The sequence below is a fragment of the Callithrix jacchus genome, chromosome 14 (assembly GCF_049354715.1).
Source record: "Callithrix jacchus isolate 240 chromosome 14, calJac240_pri, whole genome shotgun sequence".
In the NCBI taxonomy this organism is placed as follows: Eukaryota; Metazoa; Chordata; class Mammalia; order Primates; family Cebidae; genus Callithrix; species Callithrix jacchus.
The window spans coordinates 90,672,590-90,685,291 of record NC_133515.1 but is presented as its reverse complement, the minus strand read 5'-3'; the positions used below and the strand labels follow the sequence as shown (position 1 = coordinate 90,685,291).

Below are 12,702 nucleotides of genomic sequence, written 5' to 3'. Positions count from 1 at the left end.
TGCCCCATGATTCAGTTACCTTTCACCAGGTCCTTCCCAGAACATGTGGGAATTCAGGATGAGATTTGGGCGGAGACACAGCCAAACCATATCATTTCACCCTTGGCTCCTCCCTAATCTCATGTCCTCACAGTTCGAAACCAATTCTGCCTTCCCAACAGTCCCCCGACTCTTAGCTCATTTCAGCATCAACTCAGAAGTCCACAGTCCAAAGTTTCATCCAAGACAAGGCAAACTCCTTCCACCTGTGAGTCTGTAAAATCAAAAGTGAGTTAGATACTTCCTAGATACAATGAGGATATAGGCATTGGGTAAATACAGCCATTCCAAATGAGAGAAATTGGCCAAAAGAGAGGGGCTACAGGTCCCAAGCAAGACCAAAATCCAGCAGGGTAGTCAAATCTTAAAGCTCCAAAGTGATCTCCTTTGACTCCATGTCTTACATCCAGATATGCTAATGCAAGGGGTGGGTTCCTGTGGTCTCAGGCAGCTCTGCCCCTGTGGCTTTGCAGGGTACAGCCTCCCTCCTGGCTGCTTTCATGGGCTGTCGTTGAGTGTCTGTGAGTTTTCCAGGTGCACAGTGTAAGCTGTTGGTGGATCTACCATTCTGGGGTATGGAGGATGGTGGCCCTCTTCTCACAGTATCACTAGGTGGTGCCCCAGTAGGAACTCTGTGTGGGGTCTCTGACTCCACATTTCCCTTCTGCACTGCCCTAGCAGAGGTTCTCCATGAGGGCCCCAGCCCTTCAACAAACTTTTGCTCGGGCATCCAGGTCCAGGTGTTTCCATACATCTTCTGAAATCTAGTTGGAGGTTCCCAAACCCCAGTTCTTGACTTCTGTGCACTCACAGGCTCAACATGATGTGGAAACTGCCAGGACTTGGGGCTTGCATCTTCTGAAATAATAGCCTGAGCTGTACCTTGGCCCCTTTTAGTCACAGCTGGAGTGGCTGGTACACAGGGCACTAAGTCCCTAGACTGCATACAGCAGAGGGACCCTGGGCCCAGTCCACAAAATCATTTTTTCCTCCTAAACCTCTGGGCCTATGATGGGAGGGGCTGCCACCAAGGTCTCTGACATGCCCTGGAGATGTTTTTCCCATGTCTTGGTGATTAACATTCGGCTCCTCATTACTTATGCAAATTTCTGCAACTGGCTTGAATTCTCCTCAGAAAATAGGATTTTCTTTTATATCACATTGTCAGGCTGCACATTTTCCACATATTTTAATGCTCTATTTTCCCTTACAAAACCGAATGCCTTTAACAGCACCTAAGTCACCTCTTGAATGCTTTGCTGCTTGGAAATACCTTCCACCAGATACCCTCATTCATCTCTCTGAAGTTCAAATTTCTATAAATCTCTAGGGCAGGGGCAAAATGCCAGCAGTCTCTTTGCTAAAACATAACAAGAGTCACCTTTGCTCTGGTTCCCAACAACTTCCTCATCTCCATTTGAGACCACTTCAGCTTGGATTTCATTGTCCATATCATTATCAGCATTTTGGTCAAAGCCATACAACAAGTCTTACGGAGTTTGAAACTTTCCCACATTTTCTTGTCTTCTTCTGAGCACTCCAGACTGTTCCAACCTCTGACTGTTACACATTTCCAAAGTAGCTTCCACATTTTTGGGTATCTTTTCATCTAACCTCTTCCTGTTACCCATTTCCAAAGTAGCCTCCACATTTTCGTATATCTTTTCAGCAGTGCCCCACTCCCAGTACCAACTTGCTGTATTAGTCTATTTTCATGATGCTGATAAAGACATACCCAAAACAGGGCAATTTATAAAAGAAAGAGGTTTAATGGACTTATATTTCCATGTGGCTGGGGAGGCCTCACAATCATGGCAGAAGGGGAGTGGGAGCAAGTCACATCTTACATGGGTAGCAACAGGCCAAGAGAGAGAGCTTGTGCAGGGAAACTCTTCCATATGAAACCATCAGATCTCATGAGATTTATTCACTACCATGAGAACAGCATGGGTAAAGGCCTGCCCCAATGATTCAGTTACCTCCCACTGGGTCCTTCCCACAACACATGGGAATTCAAGATGAGATTTGGGTGGGGACATAGCCAAATCATAAAAAATATGCCACCACTTTTGTTTAAAAAAGTATATGCTTTGGGCTGGACATGGTCGCTCATGCCTGTAATCCTAGCACTTTGGGAGTCCAAGGTGGGTGGAAAACAAGGTCAGGAATTTGAGACCAGCCTGGCTAACATGGTGAAACCCCATCTCTACTAAAAATACAAAAACTAGTGAGGTGTGGTGGCAGGCACCTGTAGTCCCAGCTACTTGGGAGGCTGAGGTGAGAGAATCTCTTGAACCCGGGGCTGGGGGATGGAGATTGCAGTGAGCTGAGATTGCGCCAATGCACTCCAGCCTGGGCAACAGAGCAAGACTCAGTCTTAAAAAAAAATGTACACTTTTATATGGATAGAATATCTATGAATACATTAAGTAAACAAGGGAAGGGAGCCGGATGATTGGAGGGAAATTTCTGTTCACCATCACTTGTTTTGTACAGTTTTCTTTTTGTACCAAGTACTGTGTTACCCAACTTTAAAAATGCTCTGATAGGCCGGGCGCGGTGGCTCAAGCCTGTAATCCCAGCACTTTGGGAGGCCAAGGCGGGTGGATCACGAGGTCAAGATCCACCCATGTTGACCATCCTGGTCAACATGGTGAAACCCTGTCTCTACTAAAAATACAAAAAAATTAGCTGGGCGTGGTGGCACGTGCCTGTAATCCCAGCTACTCAGGAGGCTGAGGCAGGAGAATTGCCTGAACCCAGGAGGCGGAGGTTGTGGTGAGCCGAGATTGCACCATTGCACTCCAGCCTGGGTAACAAGAGCAAAACTCTGTCTCAAAGAAAAAAAAAATGTTCTGATAGGCCAAGTGCAGTGGTTCTTGCCTGAAATCCCACATCTTTGGGAGGCTGAGGAAGGTGGATCTCTTGAGGTCAGGAGTTCGAGACCAGCCTGGCCAACATGGTGAAACCCTATCTCTACTAAATACAAAAATTAGCTGGGCGTGTAATCTCAGCTACTCAGGAGGCTGAGACAGGAGAATTGCTTGAACCTGGGAGGTGAAGGTTGCAGTGAGCCAAGATTGTGCCACTGCACTCCAGCCTGGGTGACAGAGGAAGACTTTGTCTCAAAAAAAAAAAAAAAAAAAGCTCTGAGAATTATCATTTGTGGGTGTCTTTTTGTATAAGGCAGAACACTGTATGCTCTATCCAGGCAGCACTGGTCCTGTTTCAGATAGCAGAAAGACCAGTAGGAAAGATTAAACATATGTACCATGTCTCTAGACTGCTTGTTTGCTTGTTAAGAGTTGTCATTTTTGCATCGTCCAAATATTCTGTCCATTATTTTTATTTATTGTTTATTTTTTTTATTGTGTTGAAGGGTCTTTATATTCTGAAAAGTTTTTCGTCAGATACTTGTTTTGCAAATATTTTCTCCAGATTTGTGGCTCATCCTTATATTTATATAACACTATCTTTTGAAGAGTAAAAGTTTAAAATTGTAATAAAGTGTTATTTATTAACTTTTTTATTGTTTGTGCTTTTAGCATTATATATAAAAACTCTGCTTCACACTGGAATAAGACCAACCTGCATATGAATCCTGGCTTACCAGCTATGTAATATTGGGCAAATGTAAGTTTTCTCATCTGCAGTGACACTAATAATACCTTCCTTAGAAGAATATTGACGATTAAAGGAAATAAAATATATGCCATGCATTTGTTCATTCTTTTGTTTAACAAATGTTTACTCTGTGTCATCTATATGCCAGGCATGATGTGAATGCTCATTATTCAGCAGGCCATAAAGAAACAAAAAACTCTGCTTTAGTGAGAGGTTGGCAAACTAATGACCTGATTTTCAGCTCGCTACTTGTTTTTGTAAATAAAATGTTATTTGAATGCAGTCATGAACATTTGTTTATGTATTGTCTATGGCTGCTTTCTTGCTACAATGGCAGATAGTTTCAGCAGAGACTGTTTGGCCCTCTGCAGGATGAGTTTACCAACCTCTGGGCTAAGATTTTCTTCTATATTCTCCTAAGTTGTATAGTTTTGAATTTTTTATATGTAGGTCTATTAATCTTAGTGTAAGACATGAGGTGTGGGTTGAGGATTTAGTTTTGTTTTGTTTTAGCATATGGATTGCCAATTGTTCCAGCAACATTTGTTGCAAGACAATTCTCTTTCCATTGAATTACCCTGGTACTTTTGTTTGAAATCAATTGACCATAAATATGTAGATTTATTTCTGGACTATCCCTTCTGTTCCATTGATCTTTGTGTTTGTCGTTATGGCAGAATCACAATGTCTTAATTGCTGTAGCTTTATAGAAAGTCTTGAAATCAGTGAGTCTAAGACTTCCAACTTTGTTCTTCTTTTCCAAAAGTGTTTTGACTATTCTAGTTTCTTTGGATTTTCATAAAATTTTAGAATCAGCACGTCAGTTTTTAGAAAAAGCCTGCTGGGATTTTAATTGGATTTACATTAATTTGGGGAGAATTGACATCTTAATATTGATTGATCTCATCTTTGAAAATAGTGTGTCTCCAATTATTGAGGTTTTTGATTTTTCTCACTGTGCTTTATGTGTGTGTGTGTGTGCGTGTATATTTTTTGATATGTAGTCTTTATTCTGTTGCCCAGGCTGGAGTGCAGTGGCGCGATCTCAGCTCACTGCAAACTCCGCCTTCCAGGTTCTAGGGATTCTCCTGCCTCAGCCTCCTGAGTAGCTGGGACTACAGGTGCATGCCACCACGCCTGGCTAAGTTTCTGGATTTTTAGTAGAGATGGGGTTTGACCGTGTTAGCCAGGATGATCTCAATCTCCTGACCTCGTGATCTGCTTGCGTCGGCCTCCCAAAGTGCTGGGATTACAGGCATGAGCCACCACACCTAGCCTGTGTGGTTTATATTTTTGAGCACACAAATCTTTCATTTATTTTGTTATATTCTGTTTCTTTTTAATGCTTATATAATTGCTACTATTTTAATTCATTTCTAATTATTCATTACTACCGCTAGACGTACAATTTAATTTTGTGTGTTGACCTTGTCTTCTGAAATTTTGCTCAATTCATTTACCAGTTTTAGTAGTAGAAATTTATTAGATAAATTTAGTAGATAAATCCTTTGGGATTTTCTATATAGATAATCTTGTTATTTGTGGAAAAAATCAGCATTGTTTCTACTTTTAAAATCCTTCTTCTGGCTTTTATTCCTTCTTCTTGCATCACTGTATTGACAGTATAGTACAATACAGTACACTGTTGAATAGGAGTGGTGAGAGCAGATGTTCTTGCCTTGTTCATCGTCTTAATAGACAACATTTAGTCTTTTGTGATTATCCGTATAATATTAGCTATAGATTTGTAGGCTGAGGATGTTCTCTTCTGTTTCTGAGAGTTTTGAATCATGAATGATTATGGAAGTTTTTCAAATGCCATTTTTTTTTTTTTTGAGACAGAATCTCACTCTGTCACACAGGCTGGAGTGCAGTGGGGGGCGATCATCTCGGCTTACTGCAGCCTCCACCTTCCAGGTCCAAGTGATTCTCCTGCATCATCCTCCCCAGTAGCTGGGATTATAGGTGTACGTCACCATGCCCAGCTAATTTTTGTATTTTTAGTAGAGACGGGGTTTCACCATGTTGGCCGGTCTGGTCCCAAACTCCTGACCTCAAATGATCTGCCCACCTTGGCCTCCCAAAGTGCTGGGATTACAGGCGTGAGTCACTGTGCCTGGCCCAAATGTACCCCCTTTTTTTTGTATTAATTAAGATGATTTTTCAGTGTGTTGATATGGTGGATTACATTGATGAATTTTTTTTTTCATGTTGAACCAGCACTGCATTTCTGGGATAAATAGTATTTGGCTATGATATATATTTCTTTTTATATATTGGCTAGATTCATTTGGTTAAGATATTTTCCATCTATGTTCATGAAAGGATGATGGTCTGTAGTTTGTCTGATTTTTGTATCAGGGTCAATGCTCTTTTCAAAAAATGCATTGGGAAATGTTTTCTTCTTGTTTCCGGAAGAGTTTTGTAATATTGGTATGATTTCTCATTAAATGTTAAGTAGAATTCACCAACGAAGCCATTTGTCATGGAACTGTTTTCATGGGAAGATTTTAAATTATGAGCTAAGGAATTGGTATGTTTTATCTAAGTTGTAGAATTTATTGCCATAAAATTGTTCAGAATATTCCCTAATTACTCTGTTACATAAAGTCTCTAGTGATGTCTTCTTTTCATTACCAATGTAGGTAATTTGTGGCTTCTCTTTCTCTTTTTTTTGATTACTCTGGTCAGAAATTTAGTTTCAGTGAACTTTTCAAAGAATTAGATTTTTGTTTCATACATATTCTCTATTTTTTGTTTTCAAATTTTTTCTTTCAAATTGCTTTGTGTTAAATTTACTCCTCTTTTTCTACGTCCTTAAGGTAGAGGGTTAAATTGATTCAAGCTTGAGCTTACTTGTTTTCTAATGTAAGCATTTCATGCTATAAGTTTCTAAAAACTACTTTAGTGGTATCCCTGTTTTTTTAGGAGTGGAGGTGTAATAGGCGAGACAAAGAGAAAGAGAGAAAGGAAAACAGTCGTCTCTCTAGTGAGAGAGAGGGGACTTTGGGGAGGGAGAGAGGATAGGAGATAATGGTGATCCTGGACAGGAAAAGAGGAAATTATGATGAAAAATGTGGAGATCCTGTTACTGACACCCCATTGGGAGGTTGAAGGCTGGAGTCAGTCTGGAAGCCTTTGGATAACAGCCAGAAATCCTCAGTTACTCCAGAACCTCTTCCAGCGCCATACCACAGCTGAGTCCTCCTTGAAAGGAAGCTGGTTCAAATGTGGCCAACATGCCCAGTAACCTGTGGGTGCTGGGGGATTCTCTGTGTTCTCCCTGGTAAGCCACATATCCTAGTCTTTAAGAATGGCAGCCACTCTAACAGTATTTTTAACTGACTGATGGATGCCTGTTATTGATTTGATTTGGTTTTAATATGGAGGCTGAGAGCACCAAAATGAAAGGATAGAGTTGGAGTCCATTTCTCTGCTTATGTTTTGATGAACGTTGTACCTTGGTATCCCAGTCAAGGTTCCCAATATGAAGCAGCTACGTTGTCTAGGGTAAGTACTTGGGGTCATCTCACACCAAGAAAATTTAGGACATAGACACACAGAAGAAGTTTAGGAGTGGCGGTTTAATAGGCAAGAGAAAGAGAAAGAAAAAGGAAAACCGCTCTCTCTCCAGTGAGAGAAGAAATTACGATGAAAATGTGGAGATCCTGGTGCCTGTTTTTAGCTTTCATATTTTACTTTTTAAACTTTCCATCTCTCTGCTCAAAGGACAAGAGAGGTGATCCTCTTTTGCTGCTGCCTCTGTCAGGTTGTTTGTGCTGGAGGTTGAATCAGTATACTCAAGAGTTGAGCTGATTTTGGGTTTTGTTACCATCATTACCCTCTCAGTGCACCATAGGCTTCGTATTTCTCCCGCAATTGGCTGCTGGTCCCTTGTATTTAGAGAATGGCATGTCACTCTGCAAGATTTCTCTCTGTGTTCCTGTACCATCCTCATCTTCCAACAGTCTTTGCACATCTGTGCAATACAAGTATCAGTATTTCTCCATATGTTATTGACCCTATCCCAGTAATTGCCTATTGTTGGTTATTTAGTGCCATGCTTGTGGTGCAGAGCAGGCTTTTCTTTTGTTCTGGTTCAGACTCACTTATATTCAGGCCATTTGTCCTGGGCATCAGTTGGGCTCTCTCAGCCTCAGCATTACTTCCCTCTCTTCCTTGTGGCCTGCCCTTTGTTCTATGTATTTGTGGTAGGTCACAGACAGGAATATCCTTCTTTCCCCTGGTAGTAGTAGAAGTCTCTTTGGTATTGGTACAGGATTCTTTGCCTAACACTTTTTCCTGCTCTGTATTCTACCGCCGTGGCAGAGGTTCTTTTGCTTCTACCCCTCTCCTAACAACATTATATCTTTCCCTGTCCCGTAAGGGAGAGTGTTGTCTACCTCTTCACCAGAAGCAGAGGCATTTTGCTTCTATTCTGCCCTGAAGCAATGGATTTCTGCCAGGACCTTTGGTTAGAGGATTTTCTGTTCTTCTTCTAGTGGTTTGAGGCTTTTTTTTCCTCTGTTAGAGAACAGTTGGGGAATCAGGCTTCTGCCTTGTCCTAGACACCTCCTGCACACTTCCCCTAATGATGAGGGCCGTCTCGGGTTTCCCGTTGTAGTACTATACTAATCTCTCATGTGACCACCTGGTCAAGGCATGAGGAAAATCTTGCAATCAAGTGAAAACTTTTATTATGTCTGAGGTCTCCAGCTATTCTAAACTGACATAGTAGGTTACACTTGGTCTTTAAGAATTTGTTAAAATTGGGCCGGGTGCGGTGGCTCAAGCCTGTAATCCCAGCACTTTGGGAGGCCGAGGCGGGTGGATCACAAGGTTAACAGATCAAGACCATCTTGGTCAACATGGTGAAACCCCGTCTGTACTAAAAATACAAAAAATTAGCTGGGCATGGTGGCGCGTGCCTGTAATCCCAGCTACTCAGGAGGCTGAGGCAGGAGAATTGCCTGAACCCAGGAGGCAGAGGTTGCGGTGAGCCGAGATTGCGCCATTGCACTCCAGCCTGGGTAAACAAGAGCGAAACTCCGTCTCAAAAAAAAAAAAAGAATTTGTTAAAATTTTAGTTTTCTTCTTATACTGTTGTATAGTGGTCACTTCTTTTTCTGTGACCTGACAAAGGTCAGACAGTTTGTGTATAGTCTTTCCTTGGAGGAGTTTATCCCTCCAAGGAGAGGAATAAAATTTACTTGGAGTTTTATTAAATTTACTGGTTGCCTTGTGACCTCCACTCTTTGTTAGACCAAGAGAAGTTTTGATTTTATAGGTAGGATTTTTTTTTCTCATTAGAGTGGGAGCGACATTGTTTTGTGGCTTTCTGCATTTAAGCAGAAATGGGACTAGTTAGAGTTCTTGACAGGTATGTTACTTAAAAATTATGTTTATACTGATCCTCCTTTAATGTTTTCCCTTTTCCCTCATCTGCCTCTCAATCACTTTATCTTTTAGGATTGAACCCAAGCTATTTCCTCCATGAAACTTTTCCTGATTCCAATAAGTAGAATGGAACATTCTTGACTGTTTCTCTTGTAGAATGTGTTTCATCTTTTTGCAGGCCCATTGAAACCCTCAGTGAGATTGGGAATCTTTAAGATTTTGCAAGTTTATGAGCATAATGGTTGTTGGATTTTTAGATAGGATCATAGAGTAAACTTGAGATAAAAGATAAAATGATATACAAGGAAGCTCATGTTTATTAATGGAATACAATTTGTGAAATCATACCACACAGGTTTCTGTGCTGTTTGGTTCATGTAGTTGTTGCTTTTTAACTAAATTATTGTCAGAAACAAGACTTAAATTTATAAAAATCTAATATTTGAAAAATAAGGGATTAGTTACACAAACTAGTGTATATTTACACAATGGAATATCGTAGAGCTGTAAAAGCTGTGAAGAAACATTTCCTAACTTGGAAAAATATCCAGGACATACTGGTGAATAAAAAGTATGATGCAAAACTGAATATTTTGTGTCAGAAGGCAAGACGAATAAGATTGTATTTATAGGTAAATGTCTTTGCGTAAAGAATTGCTGGAAGAATATACAAGAAACTAATAAAAGTGGTAACCTACAGTAAGCCAGGGCAAAGTGAGCTGCGTGTGGATGATGTGGGAATGAGACTTTTTAGATATAGCTTTCATTTTATATCATTTTGATTTTTAAATCATGAATATAGCATGTATTCAAAAAATGAAAACCAATAGAAATAACTATGTAGACATTGAAAGATAAGAAGATCTGAAAAGTTCTTCAGAGCCAATAAAAAATGTTAGTCTATGAAACAAAACTTGGATGTGAGATGCTTTTATTTTACGTAAGCCAGCCTTCACCAATGAATACAAAGTGAATACAAAGAGAGAGTGAATACAAAGTGTGGAGAACTGTGAAGGACAAGTTTTTATGAATCTGGCTCCAGACAAAAAAATATGTAGAAAGGTAGCTTTCTAGCACAGTTAGGAAGGTTTTGGTTTTAGATGCAGTAATAGTTTGGATAATCACTCAAAGCAGAAAGGAGCACTTTGAATAGGTAAAAACTATGGCAGAAATAGACAGTACTTGGAGTGAGCAAGGCAGCCATTTCTTACTCATAAAATCACCAGGAATACCCATGGAATATGATAAGATGTATTTATTGTCAGAAAAAAAAAAGATAAAAATACCAAGAATATTCTTATCACAAATTAAAACCTACAAATAAACAATAATTATTTAAGTAGATTATAATTCAGACACCCACCTTATAGGCAAACAAATGAGATATAAAAGAAGAAACTTTGTAAACCAAGGAATAATGAGAATTTCTTAATGTTGCTAGGAAAAACTGGTTGGTAATTTGAAATGCAGATCAGTTTAGAGCCAAATCTTTCTATACATTATAGGAAATGAAGTATTGTGAAGGTTGGTCCATAGAAAAATGAAAATCAGAGCATTATCTACTATCACTAAAGGGACAGAAATTTCAAAACAGAGAAATACTAAAAGATATGAAAAAGGGAATGATGAACAAATCCATCCACCTGAAAAAAAAAACTTCTGTATTAAGGGCCAATGTTAAGACTGAGAACATGTTAAAAGTAAGCAAGAGAAATAGTACAGGTTGAACAACCCATATTTGAAAATCTGAAATTCTCCACATTACAAAACTTTTTGAATGCTGACATGAGCTCAAAGGAAGTACTCATTGGAGCAGTTTGAATTTCAGATTTTCAGATTTCAGATTCTCAACTAGTAAGTGCCATGCAAATACCCTCAAATCCAAAAAATTCCACAATCTGAAACATCCAGCCATTTGGATAAGGGATACTCAACCTGTACTTTCACAATATAAAAAATTTACACAAATGGGTAAGGAAAACATGAAGAAATCGCTATTCCATTCCACCCTTAGCAGGGGAGGTAGAGTGGCAGAAGTTTGAGAAAAAGGCAGTGTGAATTATGGGAGAAGGATCTGATTAACGAATGGTGCATAAAGGGTTGCTGCACAGCATTCAGCCTCTAGCCTTAAATAGCAGAAGCCAGCAGGATCAATTCACATGGTTGTGTGATTTTCTCTAGCAAGCAACTGGATTAAGGACTTTGAAGGTGATGAAGCTGAAGGAAGAAATAGCATACTAGGTGGATTTATAGTTTAGGAGATAACCAAGATTTTGAAACCGGAGATAAGGAGAGACTAGAATGGAGAAAGAACAGGTAGCATGCATCCAAGGTAATGAGTCTGGACCCAGGTTAGAAAAAATAGAGTGAGATATTGAGTGACAAATTGAAGAGGAGGGTCATACAGCCAGATGTGACATCACAGGGAAGAAAGGGGATTGCTTGTGAGGATCTCGAAGTGTCACTCTGGAAAATTTTGTCTCTACTGCCTTACCGTACACTCTAGATAGAGCATTATTTTCAAGAGCCAGATTTAGCCCAGTGGTTGAAGAGTTGGGCAGTGATGAAATTGAGAATGTAGAGATGATTTTTTTTACTTACCTAAGAGGGATTTCCAGAGGTTCTTGTGGAAAAGATTGGAAGAAAGGGCAGCAGTGGGAGACCAAATGGAGTAGATGAGAAAGCATAACTGCATGCGAATAGGTCAGAGGGTAGTTGGCCAGAATGGTTTGTGTTTTGAATAAAGCCCAAGAGTTATAGGGGTAGGAGTCACAGATAGAATTAACTAGCCTCACATTTCTGGCCTGCAGTATAATGACCGTCTTTGGAGCTGGCTGTCTTTGTGATTCTAAAGAGAATGTTAGTAAAAAGCTTAACCCTGGGTGGTAAAGCCTAGATTAATTTGGCCTTAATAGCAAAAGCCAGTAAATCTTTCTCTCTCTCTCTTTTTTTAGACAGGATCTCACTCTTTTGCCCAGGTTGGAGTGCAGTGGCATGATCTTGGCTCACTGTAGCCTTGACCTCTTGGGCGCAAGCCATCCTCCTTCCTTAGCCTCCTGAGTGGCTGGGACCACAGGTGCGTGCCACAATGCCCAGCTAATTTTTGTATTTTTTTTGTTTAGAAACAGAGTTTTGCCATGTTGCCCATGCCAGTCTTGAACTCCTGAGCTCAGGCAATCTGCCCACCTTGGCCAAGCAAAGTGCTGGGATTATATGCATGATCTACTGTGCCATTAATTTAGTAAAATCTAGTCTGCAATATCTTACTTCCAGTGGCCTAGGACAGAATAATAGCCATGATATCAGGTGCTTCTTTATTACAGAGTGCTGCTGGGAACCCTGTTTCCTGTTACTATTCCACTTTACCTAAAACTGGATACTCAGGCTGCTGCTGCTGGGGTGACTTCAGCAGCTCCCCTGGGATACCAAGGCAAGCCCCAATTGATTGCATACCTTCTTTGGGGATCTGAGCTTTTAAAAAAGCCAGCAACTACCTTTTGTCAAGTTGATATATTTATCTATTATACCTTTAATATTTAATTTTTTAAAACTTGTTACTAGTGACAAGAATGATAATTGACATTTCTTGAATAACCAGAACATCTCTGTGCTTACAGGGTAACAGTGGTGTGTCACAGTACC

The 12,702-nt window shown here is 40.1% G+C and overlaps 1 protein-coding gene across 1 annotated transcript in view; it reads left to right on the top strand.

The window, feature by feature from the left end:
- NCOA1 (nuclear receptor coactivator 1) overlaps window positions 1–12,702 on the top strand; it is a 290,014-nt gene that overhangs the window by 53,389 nt on the left and 223,923 nt on the right. The window contains exon 2 of the mRNA XM_078349811.1: window positions 12,015–12,136. The gene's annotated coding sequence lies outside the window, so the exon portion shown is untranslated. The remainder of the gene's footprint in view (window positions 1–12,014; window positions 12,137–12,702) is intronic.